This window comes from Eulemur rufifrons, chromosome 16 (genome assembly GCF_041146395.1).
Source record: "Eulemur rufifrons isolate Redbay chromosome 16, OSU_ERuf_1, whole genome shotgun sequence".
In the NCBI taxonomy this organism is placed as follows: domain Eukaryota; kingdom Metazoa; phylum Chordata; class Mammalia; order Primates; family Lemuridae; genus Eulemur; species Eulemur rufifrons.
In genome coordinates, this window is record NC_090998.1 from 48251862 (window position 1) to 48272396 (window position 20535).

The 20535-nt window shown below is 34.6% G+C and overlaps 1 protein-coding gene across 1 annotated transcript in view; it reads right to left on the reverse strand.

The window, feature by feature from the left end:
* TAFA2 (TAFA chemokine like family member 2) overlaps positions 1-20535 on the reverse strand; it is a 385773-nt gene that overhangs the window by 230339 nt on the left and 134899 nt on the right. The window lies entirely within an intron of this gene.

The window sequence follows — 20535 nt, forward strand, 5'->3', positions numbered from 1 at the left end:
TTTCAAATGGCTTCCACCTCACTCAGAGTAAAAGCCAAAGTTTAAGCAATGCTTTACAAAGCCAACCACAAACTATACCCCTTAAGTCTGACTTCCCCTCCTACCCTTCTGCTCACTCAGTCCAGCCAGCTACACTGGTCCCCTCCTCACTGTTCCTCAGTCCCACCAGACATGCTCCTACCCCAGAGCTCTTACCCTGTGTATATCCCCATGACTTCCTCTTTTGCCGTCTTCAATTTTTTCAGCTTCTAAATGAGGCTTACCTGAAAGCCCATTTAAAATTGCAACCTACTCACCTCAGCCTGGCACTCCCAATCCTCCATGCCCTGCTCTATTTCTTTACCATTGCACTTTTAAATGTCTACTCTATTATATAATTTATTTATTATGCTCATTGCCTCTCCCTTGTCCACCACCACTAGAATTTAGAATCCATGAGGAGCAAAGATTTTGATCTGTCTTGTTCACTTATATATCCCAAGTACCTAGAAAAATGCCTAGTACACAGTAAATATACAATAAATATGTCTAAATAATTTAAACATAAATATGGTTCTCTGTGTGACTTGCTGGATTTCACTAGAACCAGAACCAGATTTGTGTTAAAAACTTTCAGATTCCTCATTTGCAATCTTTCTATAAGAAGTAGATGCGAAAAGAAGCTCCTAATTGACCCATATGTTATAGTCTGAAGTTGATTTCTACATTTTCCCCGATAAGTAAAAACTAAACATGTCCTAATTATAGATCCACAAGTCTGTCTACAAAAGCACATTGAATTTATAGTTACCTAAAATACTATATATTATAAACAGGTAGCAGTGAATAAACCATCACAATACCAATTAAGCAGAAATGCAAAATAAGTAAGTAGTAAAAATTATTATTTTACCTTAGATACAAACACTTAAAAGTAGCCATATTTAATTAAAGAAAGTAAGAAGAAAGATGGAAACTTTTACGCCAATTCTGAAGGAGACTTCAAGGCCCTTTCAAGGTTCTTAGAAACGGAGTCTTTGTTATGTCTATTTTCACTTCAAAGCATGGTTTTCTTTATCCCTGTTACAAGTGGATCATCAGCACTGCTCTCATACTTCTAGTCCATGGTTAGGTTCTTTTCAACTCATCTAAATGAAATAAAGAGGGAAGTAGAAAGGTGTTTCTGAAATTACTAGGCAACAGCTGGAAGAGAAAAAAACAAGAAAGATGTTAAAAGGAGAAAAATTTACTGAGCTGAAAATAGCTGTCTTGTAAAAGAGGAGCAAGCCTCCAGTCTGCTCAAGGAGAGAAGAAAGGGGAAAAAAAATGGGTGTCTCCAAGTCTGGTGGGAAATGTAACAGCGTGTAAATGGCCTTTGAGATAAGCAGAATGAGCAAGATAACGGACCAATTAGTGAGTTAATGAATAAGTGAAGGAACTCATAAGCAGTGAATTTACAACTCAAGGGTTGCTATCACTCTGGAAAGGAGGTGCTTGGGAAGAAGTGTTACTGTTGTACATTTTTACTCTTTCTTTGATGGTCAGTCATAATGGCTACCTTTTAAGAGTTCTCAAAAAATTAAAACTAGAATTACCATATGACCCAGCATTCCCTCTTCCGGGTATATACCCACAGGAAATGAAATCAGTACCACATAGAGACGTCTGCATTCCCATGTTCATGGCAGCACTTTTCACAATAGCCAAGACATGGAAACAACCTAATCGTGGGTCAATGGATGAATGGATAAAGAAATTGTGGTACACATATTTAATGAAATATTATATAGCCTTAAAAAATGAGATCCTAGCATGAATGAAACATTTATGAAGACATTATGCTAAGTGAAATAAGCCAAACACACAAAGAAAAATATTGTATAATCCCACTTATTCAAGGAAAATTTTTTTAAAGTTGAATACATAGAAACATAGAGTAGAATGGTGGTTACTGGGGGGAGTGGGGTGACCTACATGAGGAGATGTAGGTCAAACAGTACAAAGTCACAGTTTTGTAGGGTGAGTAAGTCTAGAGATCTAATGTACAACATGAGGACCATAGTTAATTATATTGTCTTGTATACTGAAATTTACCAAGAGTAGTGATTAAGCCCTTTAGTGTTTAGCTACCACAAAAAAAATGTAGTAATTTGCTTGACTATAGTAATCATTTTACTAGGTGTATGTATATATCAAAACATCATGCTATATACACTTTACATATATATAATATAAATGAATGAATGGGAAAAAAGGTTTTAGTTTTATTCATATTGTCTCCACTTTTGCCTCCCCCCCTTTCCAATCAGATCTTAAATATATATTATTGTGGCTTCAGAACACAAATATGTTCCTGGATATTAACATAGAATATAATTTAATTTTAAAATATAGCAAATGCATTCTTTATCATTCAGTTGTGTGCATATAGCACTTTCTAGTTTGCTAGGCATATTAACATGAAATTTTAGCATGATAGATCTTTCAGGGACCACATACCATTCATATTATATTAATAGATAATTTAGTCCAAACTCTTCATTCTGCGAGCAGGAAAATTAGGTCCAGAGATGGTCAATGTCTAGTCGAATGTCACAAGGATAGGCTAGAATGCAGGTTAGCTCTCTGTCCATCCTGCTTTCTTTCCCTAAGCCACACAAATAAATCAGGCAGGTATTACTGCATGGATTTTACAAATAAGCAAACTGAGGTATAGACAGGTTATTTGTCCTAAGTTGCACCAATATTAATAGTAAGTGGCTCCACTCAAGTTTGATACACATACCTGCTAGTGGAAAATCATGTCTGAGAAAGAAAAACTGCAAAATGAATAATCCTTGGGTAATCTATCCTCATATCATCTATTTATTAAAATTTTCATTTCATATTTTCATATCAAGCTCTTTTAAGAAAAATAAAGCTATTTTCCCTCTTTTAACACTGTAAAGACTCATAGAAAGGATTATTGGATATTTTTCTTCTCTCAGTTTATAAAAACTACTTTCAATCTCTCTTGGATGATTTGAAACAGTATAAAATCTAGCCTGATGATAAGAATATTGACTAGATCCTAAATTCCCTTCCATTTAGATGATTTTTTTAATGAACCGTATATACAGGATTTAAAAGTTTATCATGGGGGGGGATGGTGAGGTTTTTTGGTTTCTTCTTTTTTTTTTTTTCTTTCTTTCTTTCTTTTTTTTTTTTTTTTCTCTTTAAGCCTTCCTTTCTAATTCATCAATGCTTTTTTGGACAAAGGCAAACAGAGTTGTGAAGTGTGCCCTCTGCTGGTGAAAAGAGGAAAATTGTCACACTTCAAAGAGATCCTAGGAATTCATGTGAATATGTGCTATACCTAGAGATCTGAAATGTACTAGCCTAAAAATGCTTGATTTTTTAAATGGGCATCATATTATGATATAAGTACTTAAAATTGGAAATAAAATAAATTTACAGGCATAGAAACTGAAACTGAATGGTAGGATTTATATTTATTTCAGCACTTTATGTTTGCTTTACTACTAAGTCTAACAGAGGCTACAGCTAGGAAGAGAAAAGAAAATCATTCTGAGACAGATGGAGCCACCCCAATTTTTTTATCATGTTTTTCCAAGCAAACCATCAATGAATTATCAATTTCAAAATATCAGTCGCAAACACTGATACTCATATTTAAATTGGAAGTCACCAAATTCAGAGACCAGTACATCTTCTCCCCACCTATTTTCTATCATTGGTCATCCGTAAATCATTAACTTTTTAAATAACTGCTTACAAGACAAAAAGAGAGAAAGACTCCTAGCTTGTCACAAATGTTCATTATAAATGTATATGCTTCAAACTCAGAGAAGTTATTAATATTTAAACTGTACATTCTAACCTTAGCATAATATTTCTTATAAGAGTAAATGGACAATATGTATTCCTTATTATGGGGTGTTGAGAACCAGGTCTTTCCCAGGAAGCATGCTAGACACTGAAGGAAACTCTGGGAAGGGTGATGAAGATCTGTCCTGTGTGATCTGTCACTTGGCCACCTCTCCTACCATTCTCCCATGTTTCTTCTGCTCCAGCCGCACCCACCCCTTCCTGTTCCCAGAGGATGACAAGCACATCACCCCCGGCGGGCTTTTGCACTTGCTGACCCCTGTAATCCGGATGTTCTTTACACAGATGGACACATAGCCTGTTCCCACAGCTCATTTACGGCTCTGCCCTAGTGTCCCCACATCCAAAGGACCTTCCCTTGTCACCCTATATAAAATCACCACATCCCCTTACCCTGCTTTTCTCCCTAACATTTATCACTTCATGTTATTATAATGATTTTGTTTTGTTTATAATCCTTATCTTCCCACTAAGGAGCAAGCTTTGTGAGGCAGAGACTTTACTTATTTGGTTCACTTTTCTGTTCACAATGATTAGAAGAATACCTGGTTCATAGTAGGTAATCAATTAATATTTGATGAATGGATAAATAAATGAACTTATCAGGAATAATAATACAGAGATAATTTCTGCTTTGAATAGAAGTGTGCTCTAATGACTTCTAGGCTCCTGTCCTGTGATTTTATAAAGAAATATTATCTTGGAAAAACAGACCCCATCTTCTTTTTTTGATTACTAGGAGTATACTGTCAGAAGTCTTCATGACAATCTTTAAAGTTTTATCTTATTTTTAATTGACACATAATAATTGTACATATTTATGGGTACAGTGTGATGCGTCCATATATGTATATGTTGTATCATGATCAATTCAAAGTAATTAGCAAATCCAATGCCTCATTTATCATTTCTTTTTGTTGAGAATATTCAAAATCCTCTCTTCTAGCTATTTTGAAATATACAATACATTATTGTTAACTATAGTGACCCTACTGTGCAATAGAACACCGAACTTATTCCTCCTATCTAACTGTAACTTTGTACCCATTGATCAGTCTCTCCCCTTCTGCCCCTACAACCTACCCTTCCCAGTCTCTGGTAACCACTGTTCTACTCCCTACTTCTATAAGATCAACTTTTTTAGATTCCACATACGAGTGAGATCATGAGGTATTTGTCTTTTTGCCTGGCTTATTTCACTTAATATAGTGTCCTAATAACTTTTTGCAAAAAAAAAAAAAAAACAGTATAAATGAATTTTGGGGACACCATGAAAAAGTTTGATTGGTTATCTAAAGGATTCAATGCACTACCATGTAAAATGTTTTTTTCTTCTAGATTACTGTCATTTCTTTTTGATCAAATACTTTAAGACAAATAAAATATAGCAACTAAAACTAATCTATAAAAAAATACCACGTTGCTGGAATTGGTTAAGTGTTAAATGTTTCACATAGTTTCTACTCTTTTTCAAATTGAGCTTATAATAGAATAATGTTTTTAAGAACTAAAAAGGAAAAGGAGTAACAGAAAAAAACAAATTTTAATTGTGTGAGCATATGCTAGTACCTACTGTTTTTTTATTATAACACTGCCAAATCCTATTAAAATAAAAGTATTTTAACACACTATCTCACACTATTACATCTTCTGTGTCTGATCTAAAAAGACATGCCTAAAATTCGTCATCAAGAAATATGATATTCTATTTAAATATCACTACTACAAAACCCAACTTTAGGATGAATACATTTTATGTATGCTTGTAATCAGAAAAGAATTCACAAAATAATGAAATTGTTAATATGTCCAAATATTCCTAGCTGCTTTCTGGCAGTGCTGTCTGTCTAGATGCATCAGGATTACACACAAGAAAAATGATTGCAGTTATTTGGTGTTTTGAAAAATGTCTGACACTATCCATTTTATTGACAACATTTTAGGCCCCATATTGTACATGATGAGAGAACTGACCTCTGAAAGAAAATTGTTGGGTCGAATAGAGAAAAATCAAATGACAGAAATTGATAGAAAGAAGACTGTTGTTGCAGTCATACTTGGATCTTCTCAAATGACCAACTTTTTTAACCAGTAAATTTTTGTTATTTAATCATACTTCTCCACAAAAATCTACCATCCAAGTACATACTGCACAAGGGAAAACCCTTTATCACATATATAATCACCATTTTTTTTTAACAAAAAATAAAAAGGCAAAGCCTTTTTTTTTACCAGAACTTCAGTATCTGGTAATACCTAGAATAAGGATGCTAAATGTATAATCTCAAGTCTTTATAATATCTTTTAAAATAACGTATTTAAATAAATTACTTAAAAAGTCAATTAAATAAATTTGGGGGCATCATAAGACCAAAAGATGACAAAGATTTATGTGTCATCTTAATGATGAAATCATCTTGTTCCCCTACACTCATCCTTCTTACAGAGGTATCAAAAAGCAGGGGATAAAGCTCAAGTTCCTTAGATCTATTTCTTCATTTATTCATTTAACAAACATTTCTTCAGTACCTACTATGTACTAGGAACTAATAGCTGCTGGACATTCAAAGATTATACATAGTCCCAACCCTTTGAAAGTGCTAGAAAATATAACATGACAGAGAAGGCTTCTGATTTGGGGGATAACATTACCACTATGCAAAACTCTCAGAGAAAAGTAAAAAAAGACTCAAAACATTAGATATGGAGCAATTCAGAGACATTCATTTGGCCTTTCCAAATATTAAAGAATACAATTATGTAAAAGTCTGATATTATTTCAAACGACTGAGCCATCAAAAGTGACACATTAACCATCCATACTTTACCCCCCTTAGAATGTTCCTAAAACAAAGAAATGATAAATGCCTAAGGTAATGGATACCCCAATTACACTAATTTGATTAACTTGCATTGTATATACAACCATTATGTACCCATAATAGTTAAAAAGAAAAAAAAAGAAGTGATACATTATGTCATTCCATCCATTTATTACCCCTAGACAACAATAAAGGAATTATATTCCTTTTTTTGCAGATGAGAAAACCAATATTCTTAAAACTTGTGACATATACAAATTCAAAGAATAAGCATATCTTAGATCTGAACTGTGGTTTACTTACTAGTTCATGATTTTTTTCATTATAATATCTCTGACCATAGAATAAACTCATCTTCCCTCCTTTTCCATCTTCAAACACTGATGCCTTAGTGACAAAGTAGTGTATTTTTAAATAATTCAATGCATTGTGAAAACTGCCTCCAAATAGCTCTTCCACTGCCAAAAATAGAATAAAGGAAACTGGCCAATTGAGGTAATCTCACAACATGCTTAAATGTGGCTAAGAAACACATCATCCTACATTAATTTTTATATTTTCCTACCATAGGATTTATTTTTCCAGGATTCAAAATATATATACAAAGGCCGGGTGCGGTGGCTCACGCCTGTAATCCTAGCTCTCTGGGAGGCCGAGGTGGGCGGATCGTTTGAGCTCAGGAGTTCGAGACCAGCCTGAGCAAGAGCGAGACCCCACCTCTAAAAATAGAAAGAAATTATATGGACAGCTAAAAATATATATAGAAAAAATTAGCCGGGCATGGTGGTGCATGCCTGTAGTCCCAGCTACTCGGGAGGCTGAGACAGGAGGATCGCTTGAGCCCAGGAGTTTGAGGTTGCTGTGAGCTAGGCTGACGCCACGGCACTCACTCTAGCCTGGGCAACAGAGTGAGACTCTGTCTCAAAAAAAAAAAAAAAAAATATATATATATATATATACAAAAACATTAATTTGAAATTGTAGTGAAAGGTAGCCAAGGAGCTCCTGGGCTTGGATAAGGTAGACCAGAGTTAAAACACCAGCAATTCCACTAAGTTCTTCAATAAACCGGTTTGTGTCATCTGTAAAACAGAGCTAGAACCAACTACCACACTTGTAAAATGCTCAATTGAACATGAATGCTAGATAAATTATAGTTACTATTAGGGACCCTATGAGAATGTTCACGTTAAGTAAAATGACAATTATTTGTATGTGATTTTCAAGTGTTCTTAAATCATTTCATAGTGCATGCCCAATATTACAGCTAGAATCTAGAAATCTAGAATTTCTAAGGCTTAATATTTTAAGTCATATCCAGTAGACATTAAATAAAAGTGGTTTAACAGTGGCGATAAGAACTCCAACCCACCTGATATGCACCAGTGCATTGAGAATTGTCCATAAATGTTAATTATCTGTCACATTATTAGAAGTTTGGTAAGTCTGTATTTCTCCTAAAGCAAATATAGAAAACAAAACATTTTGTCTGTAATAAAACTCTTATTTTTATCACTTTTATTTTCCTTTAGGTGAATATACCATATTGAAACCAATGGGAGGCACATATATCATCTTTCTCATATTTCAGCATTTCAAAAAAAAAAAAACCAGACTGTTGGTTTATAATAGAGTATTGTTGTTTTTTTAACCTCCATAGATGCTTTGTGAAGGCACAAACGTATCTATGATAACAAAGAGACACTTCCTATTTTTATAAATACCTGCAAATTTCCATTGCTTACATTCTTATTGAATTTTCTCAAAGCACAAAACTATAAAAATTTTTGAAAGGAGTGAAACTGTATCTAAACTATTCCATCTCAGACTTTCTTCATCTTATCTCTCAAAGTATTCTACAGAAGCAAACATTTGGAAATTTAATGGAAAATAATGCAATCTAAAATGTAGTACTCAAAACTTAACCTTACTAATGACAAACAAAATCAGTATGTTTTTGGTTCTATAATACTGCTAAATATTTCATAATAAAATGCACCCAGAAGAGAAAAAATAAAATTATCTTTTCCCAATTATTGCAAAGTTAGGGAAAAAAAGATAATTTAAATCTAAATACTGGAAGGAAAAGTAGTTTGCATAAAACAATGTAAGTGCATTCATGCTGCAGATGAACATCACCCTGAAATTTGTCTAGTTAAAGAGTTCAGAACCTCAATGTGGATTTACACAACCTCCTTATTAAAATGCTGGAAATTAATGTCTTGTGCAAGAAGCATTCATGGTCCTACATTTAAAATCACTAAGGTTTACAAGGGGAACACTTAGATTGTCTGCACATGCCATCATGTGAATTTAGCCTATTACTGAGCATTTGCAGTTTATGGGCAAAACATCAGTAAATCAGTAAGTTCAGTAGGACAGGCTGCTTAAATGAGGTAGAATTTTACTACATGAAAATCAGTGAGATAAATTCAAGCTTTGTAGCTTATAAATTTGTGGTGTTTACTGGAAGCGTGGCACAATAGAAATCAATGCCTGCCACTATTCACCCACAAATCTCTAATCATAGCATGTAACAGGTTTGAACTAACACAGGATCAGGTAGAACACAATTTTCCTGGTTAACATATTGTAAAAGTAAGTGTGTTAATAAACATTCAACAAGAGAAAGGAAAGAAGACATCCTACTGCTAACGGGTTCCATTTGAAACTTAATAGTAAGTCTAAAACTCCAATATGTAATTCTTCAGGCAAATCCTACACCCAGATATTTAACACTACACACATCATCATCACACAGCATGGTGACTCTGTTGGACTTACTCTATTATAAAAATCACCCTTATTACTAGTCTAATACCACAGTAAGAGTAATGAACTGCATTGTAAGTTGTACAGAATCATGTAATGAGCTGCAATAATAAAATTGCTTTTCAGTGGAATGTGTTGAAGTCAAGTTGTTCCATTTAATAACCTATCTTACTCAACTACTTAGTCTTCAAATCTTGACCATCTACAGTTAGACACTGTTGGTTATTCAATGCGTAAATATGACAAATCATTTGAAAGTTAGGCAATAATATATAGTCACCTTCCAATATAGCACAACCAAAAGCCAAAATACCATTACACTTTTACAATAATTGATATAACGGCAACAGAGTCTATCTTACAAAGTCTCCCAGTTGGTCTCAACAATAAAAGCAGAGTGGGGCTAGATGTGGTAGCTCATGCCTGTAATCCTAGCACTTTGGGTGGCAGAGGTGGGAGGATCACTTGAAGCAAGAAGTTAAAGACCAGCCTGAGCAACATAGCAAGATCCTGTCTCTACAAAAAAATTTTTTTAAAAAATCAGCCTTGCATGGTGGTGTGCCCCTGTAGTCCCAGTTATTCTCAGGAGGCTGAGGCAGGAAGGATCACCTGAGCCCAAGAGTTTGAGGTTGCACTGAGGCATGATGATGCCACTGCACTCTAGCGGTGGTGACAGTGAGATTCTGTCTCAAAAAATATAGATAGATAGATAGATAGATACACACACACACACACACACTCACACACAAAATAGAGATTAGCTATCTGGGATCTACTTTCCATAAGTAGTGCCTGGGACACAGTAGGTGCTCCTCATATACATGATATCCGATTGTTGACTGATATTTAATGAACTACTCTGGAACATTTTAACCAAATCTTTAAAATACATATTACACCACTGTGTTATATAAACACATATTAAGTTGAAAGACCATACCAGCATCACAAATTTTAGTCCTATACTTTGGGCAACAAGAGACAAGGAACTAGGAAACTACATCCTCAAGGATACTGTATAAACTTAGCACATTAGTGGATCAAATTTGGCAGCAAGAGAACAACATTTGGGCCCAGAGAGTATATTAACCAACATGGCTGAGTAATTTATTTTGTTTTTGTGAGCTGAAAATAATTTAAAATCATGTTCTATTTTCAGATGCTTTTCATTTTGGCTGCCATAATTAAATATACCATAAAGCAACTCAAAGTCAGATTCAACTAGCCTTTATTAAATAGAACTATTAAATACCAAGCATTGGGTTAGAACTTTCCACATAAATTGGTGATTAAAAATCACCAATTCTGGAAACCAACCTACCAGTGCTAGAGTACATAGCTCTACAAAGCTGTGTCCAAATAGCTCCAGTGATAGGACAGACAACCTTCAAAAAAAAAAACAGAGGCCATGCATTTCATCCTTGAAGAGCTCTATTAACAAGTTCTTCCATAATCAACCAAAACCTGTTCTCTAAAAATATCTATCCTAGGACCTCCTCAAGTCTTTCAAACAAGCTCCAACATGAGAACACAGCTCTTCACAAAAACGAACAGTTATCATGCCTCCACTTCCTTTAATTTAAAGTTGTCTACCCCATCCTTGATCTTTCTGGTAGCATTCCATCTTTTACCTTCTCATAATTTGCAACTAAAATATCATTTATGTGTTTACTTTTTATAGCTTGGGCTCTCTATTAGGACTCGTGAGTTCAAGGATCATGTCTATTTTGTGCATCATTGCACAGCCAGCACCTAAAACATAACAAGTCCTCAATAAATATTTGATGAATAAATTAAGGAATAAATAAATTATTTGGATGCATAAGCCTATAATCTTTGATATCTATCATAATGACTCATTTTCAGAGAGCCCATAGGAGAAGAGAGTTCCTGAATTGGCTAGTCTTCTACATAGTAGAAAATCTCAGTAAATGAATTTTAAGTAAACATTCTTAAATGATGAAGATCAGCAACATTTGTTTATTCTATAAATATGTATTGATTTTCTTTAAAGTGCAATGTACCAGACACTGGTGATACAGTGGCAAACAGAGTAGATACAGTTTTTGCCCTCATGATGTGATAATGAAATTTAAAATGTTACTACGTAGAGAAGCAAAGTAAAACATTTATTGTAAGAAAATTGCATTAAGTTCACATCTTCATACAGATATGGCAATGAAACATCAATATCAATAATCAGATAATAACTACAACAAAGAAAAACAGAAGATAGTATGTCTCCATTTAAACCAATAAATCTTGGAGTTATAAAACTGAGACATGAGTAGTCCAACTCATAGATACAGAAAGTAAAATGGTCTTTTCCAGGAGCTGGAAGGACAGGAGAATGGAGAGTTAGTGTTTAATGGGTATAGAATTTCAGTCTGGGAAGATGAAAAAGTGTTAGAGTGGTGTTAGGATGGTGGTGATGTTCGCACAACAACGTTAATGTACTTAATGTCACTGAATGGCATACTTAAAAATGTTTAAAATGGTAAATTTTATATTGTGTGTATTTTGCCATAATAAAAACCACCAAAAAAGTAATTTTTTAAAAAAACTGTGTGACACACAGCAGTTATGCTTTCAAACAGCAGAGCAGTCATTTACCGTGCCCATGTGCAGAACTCTGGGTACTGAGCTTGTTTTTGAGTTCCACATGCACAAATGTGGAGAAACACTACCTATAGCAGGAACTGCAAGTGAAGGAAGACAACCACATTTGACAAATGATGTATCATTATGTGACTAGCAAGAAACTTCAAGGATGCAGACAGCTCATTTTTTACTTAAATTCTCTTTCAGGAAAGCTCTCCAGGACTATGAGACTCAGTGACTGTTTTTTAATTCTCTCACCTCCAAAACACAAGAAATTTTTAACCCTCAAGTTAAAAAGCTTAACTTTGAAAAATCCCAAGGACACAACCACCAGAAATGATTTCAGGATGAAACTGGGAAATACTGGTTAAGCTAATTAGGAAATGTTAACTCTGCCCAAATACTCTAACCACCCTCAGACCCTTCTTCACAGGCATCAGGGAAACAAAATTTAGAAACAAGATGCAGGTGGCATATTACTGGGGAAAAAAAAATCTCCTTTTCTAATATAAAATGTAAGGCATACAGTAACAATATTCCTCTGAGTCTTTCTCAGAATCAACCACCCTACCAATCATTCATCTAGATAACAAAACCAGAAACAGTGTCACTGCCAAGCCAGTCAAGCTGTCAACAACATTTATTATTGTGTGTACAGGGTACTAGTAGATGATACAAAAGAAAAAGTCTCATGCTTTTCCCTTCAGGAACTCATAATAGAAAGGATAATGATTTGCACCACGTATTTTGGCCTAGAGAGTTAGAATGCAATGACAGAAAGAGCACGAGCTCTGGAGTGAAATAGATCAGTGATCTAATCCCAACTCTACAACTTTTTAGCTGCATGGCCTTAATAATAATAGCTAAATTACTGAGGGCTTACCACGCACCAGGAAGTTTGGTCCATAATCTATCCCAGTTAATCCTCACAAACCCTATAAAGTAAATACTATTATTATTTCACATAGAAACTCAAGCTATTTAATTTTCCTGAGCCTCAGTTTCCTTGAGGGGAAGGAGGATTAATATCAACCTCATACCATTGTTTTGAAAGTTACATGAGTAAATGTGTAAAAAATAATTAAGAATCTGTGGGGTCTCGATGAATAAATATGATACCACCATTTAATTAAATGTGTATAGAAGTGGCACACATTTAGAAAAGTTACTCTAAGAAAGCACTTTAAGATCACTACTTTTTAAAATAAGTAGTCTGCACTGTTTATAAGTGCAATTGAATTCAGAAAATGTGTGTGCTCTTGTTATATCCAAGACTTTGTGCCAGGGACTGCAATACACACAGAGATACATGACACAACTCCAGAGAATTTATAAGAGAACATATTCTATCATAAATTAAGGCAGCTAACCAATGGCCTAAGGGTTGGGCATTTGGTGAAATATCCCTATTCTGGAGTGCATTCCGTTATATTATTCATCACTGTTTTGTCCTATAACTGCAAGATGACTTTTTTCATGAAAAATATGACTTTCTACAAGTTAAACACCAGGTAATTTCACCAAAACATGATTGCTCTTGTTTTCCACATTAATATGGAATATATTTTATAAACACCTGTACCAACTGAACACATGCTGATTTCTAATCATCGGTACACTATTCATTCAATAAAAGAAGATCAGCAGCCAGCATTCAGACATCCTGCTTATAATGGCAACCCAAACTGCCATTCAAACTCACTACTCTGTTATAATTATCAGAATGAATGAAAATAAAAGATCAATAATGGGAAAGCGGCTTATTCACCTTGCATGTCAATCTACTTTCAATTTCTAGTGAGATTTCCCAAGGTATTTATGGTGAAATCTACTCAGAACATTGATCTCAATTGAAAATCTTATAGTTTGGGAGAATGCAGGAAATTTCCCCATGGAAATGGAGAGAAATATGATACAAGGTACTGAGTATTCTTACAGTAGATGAGTACTGAGCCTGCATAAAATGTCTGAGAGAATTTATAATAGTGGGCACTATAATTAATGTGCACTACAAAATGCCTCCCATCTCTCCAGGTAAACTCCACCAAAGAATAGTTTTAAAAGCAAGTTAACTTGCTAGAATAACATCATTATTAGTCAAAATCCATTACATTTCACTATGAAATCTCCAGTATTATCCTTGTCCTTCATCTCTCCAGGAAAGAATAACAATACATGTATATGGTTATGTGATGTCACCATTTATCCACGTAAATCAAGCAAAGGCTTAAAGACAGTATTTTCTTAATGAATTTAGAGATTTCAATTCAACTAAGGTTGAAATTTAGTTTTAAAGCTCATCTTGTATACCATACATGTGCTTTTAGTTCTTGAGTTTCCAATTATTTTCAAGTTCTTGATAATACTTACATTTTCATTCAATTTTAATTTTATTCTTTTCAATGCTCAACACTCAGGCTACTTCACTATAAATATTGAAAGATAATCTCATCATTGTAGATTAAACTGATGCCAAGGCATCTCAACAGGATATTGGGAATTTACCTTCAACTGAAAACATTTCATTTTATTAAGTTGTTACTAAATAACTACCAATGCCAACTTCCATACTGGCACAAGGCATATAAAAATAACTTCAGAACATAGCAGAAAAGAGCAACATATGAAAGATAAGAATTAACTATACTAGTAATATATCCAGAGCCCCACAGAAATACAGAGAGAATGTTACTTCACCACAGTCCCCATCCTTTCACTGATACATGGAAAAGAGGAGACACTAATTCCAAAGGAGGTAGTTTTGAGCTGAATATTGAGGGACAAATAATAGCTCCCTATGCAGAAAAATAAAGAAAAAAAAAAAAGAGCATTCCAAGTAGGGAGGAATGCAAGACACAAGACCTAGAGGTAGAAATAGGCATGGTGTTTTCAGAGACTGACAATTAGTTGTGTCAATGAGGCATCACGGACAACATTAGAAAGGTGGCAAGAGGGGTAGGCAGGCAGATAAAAAGGGCAAAAATGAAAACTAGCTACCTACAAACCAAATTGTAAATATCCTTATTTGCCATGCTAAGGAGTTTAGACTCTATACTGTGAGACTCAATATTAGAGTGTAATTGCCTATAATATAGGCAACAGCTAGTCCTGTAAATTGTCTCCTTGTGTTTGAAAATGACTCCAATGAAAACATACTCCTTTACTCACTTCTTATTTACTCAAATGCATTGATTGAGCACTATCTGTATGCCAGGCATTTTGCTAGACCAGGATGGGCAAATATACAGGCCAAAGTTTTCCTACAGGCTGCTTTCATATGACCCACAAACTAAGAATCATGTTTACATTTTTAAATGGATGAAAATAATCAAAACAAGAATAATATTTCATGACCCATGATTACTTGAAATTCAAATTTTAGTGCCCCCAAGTAAAGCTTTATTTGAACATGGTCACATTTATTCTTTTGCATGTTGTCTATGGCTGATTTTGTGATACAATGGCAGAAATAAGTAGTTGCAAAAGAGACAGCGTGGCCTACAAATTCTAAAATATTCACTAAAACAGGAAAAGTTTGCTGATTCCTGTGCTAACCACTGGGGAAAGCAAAAAATAAGGTCTAATTATGGAGATAAACAAAGAAGCAGATCCATAAAACTCAGTATGGTAAGTACCAAGGAGCAAATAATTTCATAATATTGTAGGAGCACATACTAGAGACACACAGCCCAAATGTAGGAAAGAACTGTGAATTAGGAAAGGCTTCTGAAACTGAGATAGATGATGCTTTGAAACCAAATAATGGAGTACTTTATATGTCTTGCTAAAGACTTCATATTTCATTTTGAAGGCCATGGAAAGCCTTTGTTGTTTTTTTAAGAAGGCCTATGACATGATCAGTTTTATAGTTTAAAATAGTAATCCTGGCAGAAATGTATCTAATTGTACTTAATGCCTTTTTCTGGCATAGCAAACACAACATTGTGTTGTATACGGATTATTTCCTCTAGGAAGAACTAATAAGCATTCTTATCAGGCAATCCCATCATTTTTTCTCTCTTAATAAAATAACAATAATAACAATAAAGGCTGATATTTATTGAGTGTTACTATGTGCCAGGCACGTGCCAAATGCTTCAGATATATTAACTCGTTCAATCCTCACTCATATAACCTGGGCAAGTAATTCTTGTGGAACTGGATACATAAAATAGTATGATTAGACTCAACCCTTTTCTGGATGAAAACATTTCTAGTGTTCACACCACATATTTTTTTCCTTCCCTTAAGTGAATATATTGAACAGTTGTAGCATAACTTTAACTCCCTTTGTCAAGCAAGACAGGTATTTGAGTAATCACTCATTTATCCACCACAGCTATTGACCGAGTGTCCATCATGTATCAGGGACTGTGCTGGGGAGACTTCGGTATACACCAGCAAGCAGGTCTCATTGCCTGGGGTTCCCCATGGCTGAATGAGGGGAGGAAACACACCACCAATCTCAGACCTGAACCACAATCATTGCTCATTCCCTCAACCCAGGATGATACTGTTGGATACATCTAATCCATGAAATTCTTTGTATTAAAACAACTACCTTCTAAGCAGTTTTATGAGTGGATATTCTGGTAAGAGAGAGAATGAGACAGAGAGAGACAAAGAGAATTAATGAGCATTGGTGATAAGAATAAAGCCAAAACAGACAGAAATCACTGCTTCATACATAGCCAAGTATTGGTATTTTGGGCCTGTTTCTCAAGAGTAAAACTGATGACAAGAGATCATTACCTGGAATAACTAGGTGAGTGGTAGGGGTGAACAGGTACACTGTGGACAAGAGATGAGCCTTCCGCTGTGAAGTGTAGCATTTGCCTTGATTTATACTACAAAAGATGCAGGAAATGTTTTGGACCTCTAAATATTTTTCTTTATTAAATAAATTTGCTTTTGAGTTAAGATCGAAATTTGGTAATTATATATACATCTAGGATATAAAAGATGGTGTATTTTATAGACTTAATCACTTTATTGGAAAATTAGATGAAATCAGATGACACACAGGGAGTGGGCCATTTTACTGGAGCACTGCAAAACAGTACAAGATTTACAAACCAAGATTATGAATCATGAATTTGAATCTATGATATTATAACTAAAAAGGTGCCAGAGTGTATCTGGAATTTCTTCTAAATTTCCAACAGCAGCAACATAACTTTGAGACTCACCAGAAAACAACACAGAGAGGAAATGACAGCATTTTTTTACTTCCATACTTTTTCAATTCACCTGAGATGGATAGCTTCACTACTACATCTCCTCCTTACAATCTGAACTTGACCTGCTGCCAAATAGAAGGAGAAAAATTGGGCACAGGAAAAACCACAGCCCTTTCCTAAAAACTTCCTGCTTATATTTATCTCTCACTCAATTTTTTTCTTCACTGCACATCACCATCTTTATCGCCAGAGGGTAACTAACCTCAGTTACCTTATTAGAAGGTTTCTAGAAGAGCAAAACAGACATTTGTTAAGATTATGAGAAGCCAGAAGTGTTGATAAGTTCCAAAGTGTCTTTTTGTGTCTGGTTTAATTAGAAGTTTTCCGATATCAGAGTCAGTTGTCTTGCCACGACTGCTTGAAAAGACTCTTTGTTCCTATTTCTCTCGCACGACTCTGATGTGGAGACATTTTCTGCAGCATGCGGATCCCTCCTCCTCCCCTCACCCCACCGTAATTTGGTATAATCATCCTTGTCTCCACTAGGAGAATCTACCAGCTCCACAATCTCAGCATTCATTCTCCCTAGCTTTCTGCACAGACTCGATATACACTACTGGAAATACAGCAGCCCAAAATCCACACAGCATCAGTCACCTGACTGTGCTATGTTAATAGAAAATGAATGATCATAGAGAGTTAGGTGAATGGTTGCCTAGATAGAGACATGGATCTTATCATGCATAACTTCTTTTAAAATGATTTTTGTGACAAACAAGTTAAGGGCAAGATTCTTGCCAAGAGGATTAATGTGCATACTGAGCATATTAAGCACTCTAAGAGCCGAGACAGCTTCCTAAAACATGTGAAGGAAAATGCTCAGAAAAAGAAGGAAGCCAAAGAGAAAGGTGCCTGGGTTCAACTGAAGCGCCAGCCTGCTCCACCCAGAGCAGCACACTTTGTGAGAAGCAGCGGAAAGGAGCCCGAGCTGCCGGAACCTATTCCTTACGAATTCATGGCATAAGATGTGTAAAAAAAAAAAAAAGACCCCTGGACTGTAAAAAAATAAAATTAAATTAATTAAAAAATAAAATAAAATAAAGTGATTTTGTGATAATGTTCAAGGTGCCTATTGCCTGCACAACCTCTGCAGATTGTTTTTACTTTGCAGGTAGATGAAGTGAATGTCCCACGTGAGAAACTATTCTGATTTGTACATAATGACAAATACCTGACAGCTCCTCTCAATATGACATAAATCCCAAAAGAAATGTTATTTTGGACTGTTTGTACTTATAGGAAACAGTTTCTATATAATATCTATCACGCATATTCAAGCAGAGAGGGTGAAATTTAGCCAAAACATGTTATTGCTGTTGTTTGCTATTGCTATTGTAGGAAAATAAAATAAAATATGCTTTAATTTGCTTTGTATCACACTTATTAGAGAATAATAAACATTACATATTAAAGGCATCTAATAATGATAAATATGTTTTTATAAGAAAAATTAGAACAATTCAAATTTCATTTTCTAGCTCTGGTTTTTAAAAATTGGTTGTTCCATCTTAATTACAATGCAAACTAGAGTTCTGACCTCAAGAAAAATATATTTAATAAAAAATATTGAGTGCCTACTGTGTGTACTGCAGAGGAATACAAGATAAATAAATAGTTTATTCAAGACTCTAACTGGTAATACACATTAACACAACAAACAACCATCCCTGCTTCATTTTTATACCATATATATTTCAGCACATGCAAGAACCCAATCAATGAGGATCATGAATAATTTGTATTCCAATGGGGAAAAAAGGTTCCTAAAAATATAATAATTAGAAGAGACTTTTACATCATCCTTTTTAGATGAACATAAACATTAACCATGAAAAGGATTAATTAAAATGAGTTTTTTGTCTTCCTGTAACCCTCTGATAATGAAATGGAAAGGTTGTTGAGGTATTTATTCTATTTGTGTGATTTCCATTGATCATTTGTTTCAGAGACGGTTTATTTGACTAGATAGACATAAGCACATACAGTCAAAGATACCACATAAAGAGGAAGAAGGAAGGAAAATGACAGCCCTTTGGAGGTCTGCCCTGAAAAGCCCCCCTGCTCGGTCTCCCCACAAGAGGCAACAGGGCAAACCCATGATGGATTTGCTTCCCTCTCCCTCACGTGAATCTCCAAGTTTCTTGGTAAATCCTGGTAACAGCCTTGTCATTAGAATAGGATGATCTTATTGATCTGATTTTCTCTTTCCAGCTCCAGCTCCACTTGCCCTTTCATGGTGTGCGCTTCCTTGTTTGTCTCACAAACAGATCTGACTCCTCCGTCAGCTGGCAGACAGTGTTCGTTTTGTCCAACTTTGTGTGGGTTCACAGAGCCTTGGATATGGTCTATTTTTTGAATTTGCTGAATAATGCTATTGTTCGGTTTATTCTTTACCTTCTATTTTTAGCAAAGGTTTCCATTTCAAAAGGTACTCAAAATTGTGATAAATATTTTGGTGATTTTGAGCTTAAACAAAATGGCTTCAACAAAGAAAAGCATTTAGAATTATAAATTTGCGTTTAAATGCTTGACCATGCTGGCAATCACTTATGTGGCAATATCAAACAGCATGAGATAAATCAGAACACAGTTTGAAATTATAGGCCTAACTTACTTGATTTCATAATAATTTTAGGGTCTTGCCTTTAAAAATCAATAGCTCAAAGACATATTTTTTTTGCCGCAGGGAATTCTCTTCTCTTTTTCAGTAATTACTCTCCCATGGTTTACAGAATGGCATATATAAAAGCACTATTTCTATAACAATTATTTCTAATTTTTAAATTTAGCTAAACAACATCTGCCACATATTTATAAGTATAAAATTAGACAAAATCATTGAACTGAAAGCAGACTAATTTAAAATATGTAAATTAAAATTTTCTAGGCTGGACCAAGGATTTGCAAACAAGTTACTATTTTGAACTGCATTTGTGTGATTGCAAGATAAAGAATTAACATTCAACATACAGTTCTTTGGCATAGCCCTAGAAACAGGATAGGAACTAAGAGAATAATATTTACAATCAAACAAATTAATAAACTAGAGTTGTGATCATGGGACAATAGAGTAGTAAGGAGAAAAGCTACTAGAGAAAATTAAATTATCCTGAAGAGAAGTCACGTAAATTTAAAACTTCTGAGAAAATGAAATTTATTGCAACAAAGCAAGAAAACATTCTTAGTTTCTCTTTGTGCTAATGTTATGATTGATAATATTTATAGTTGTGTAA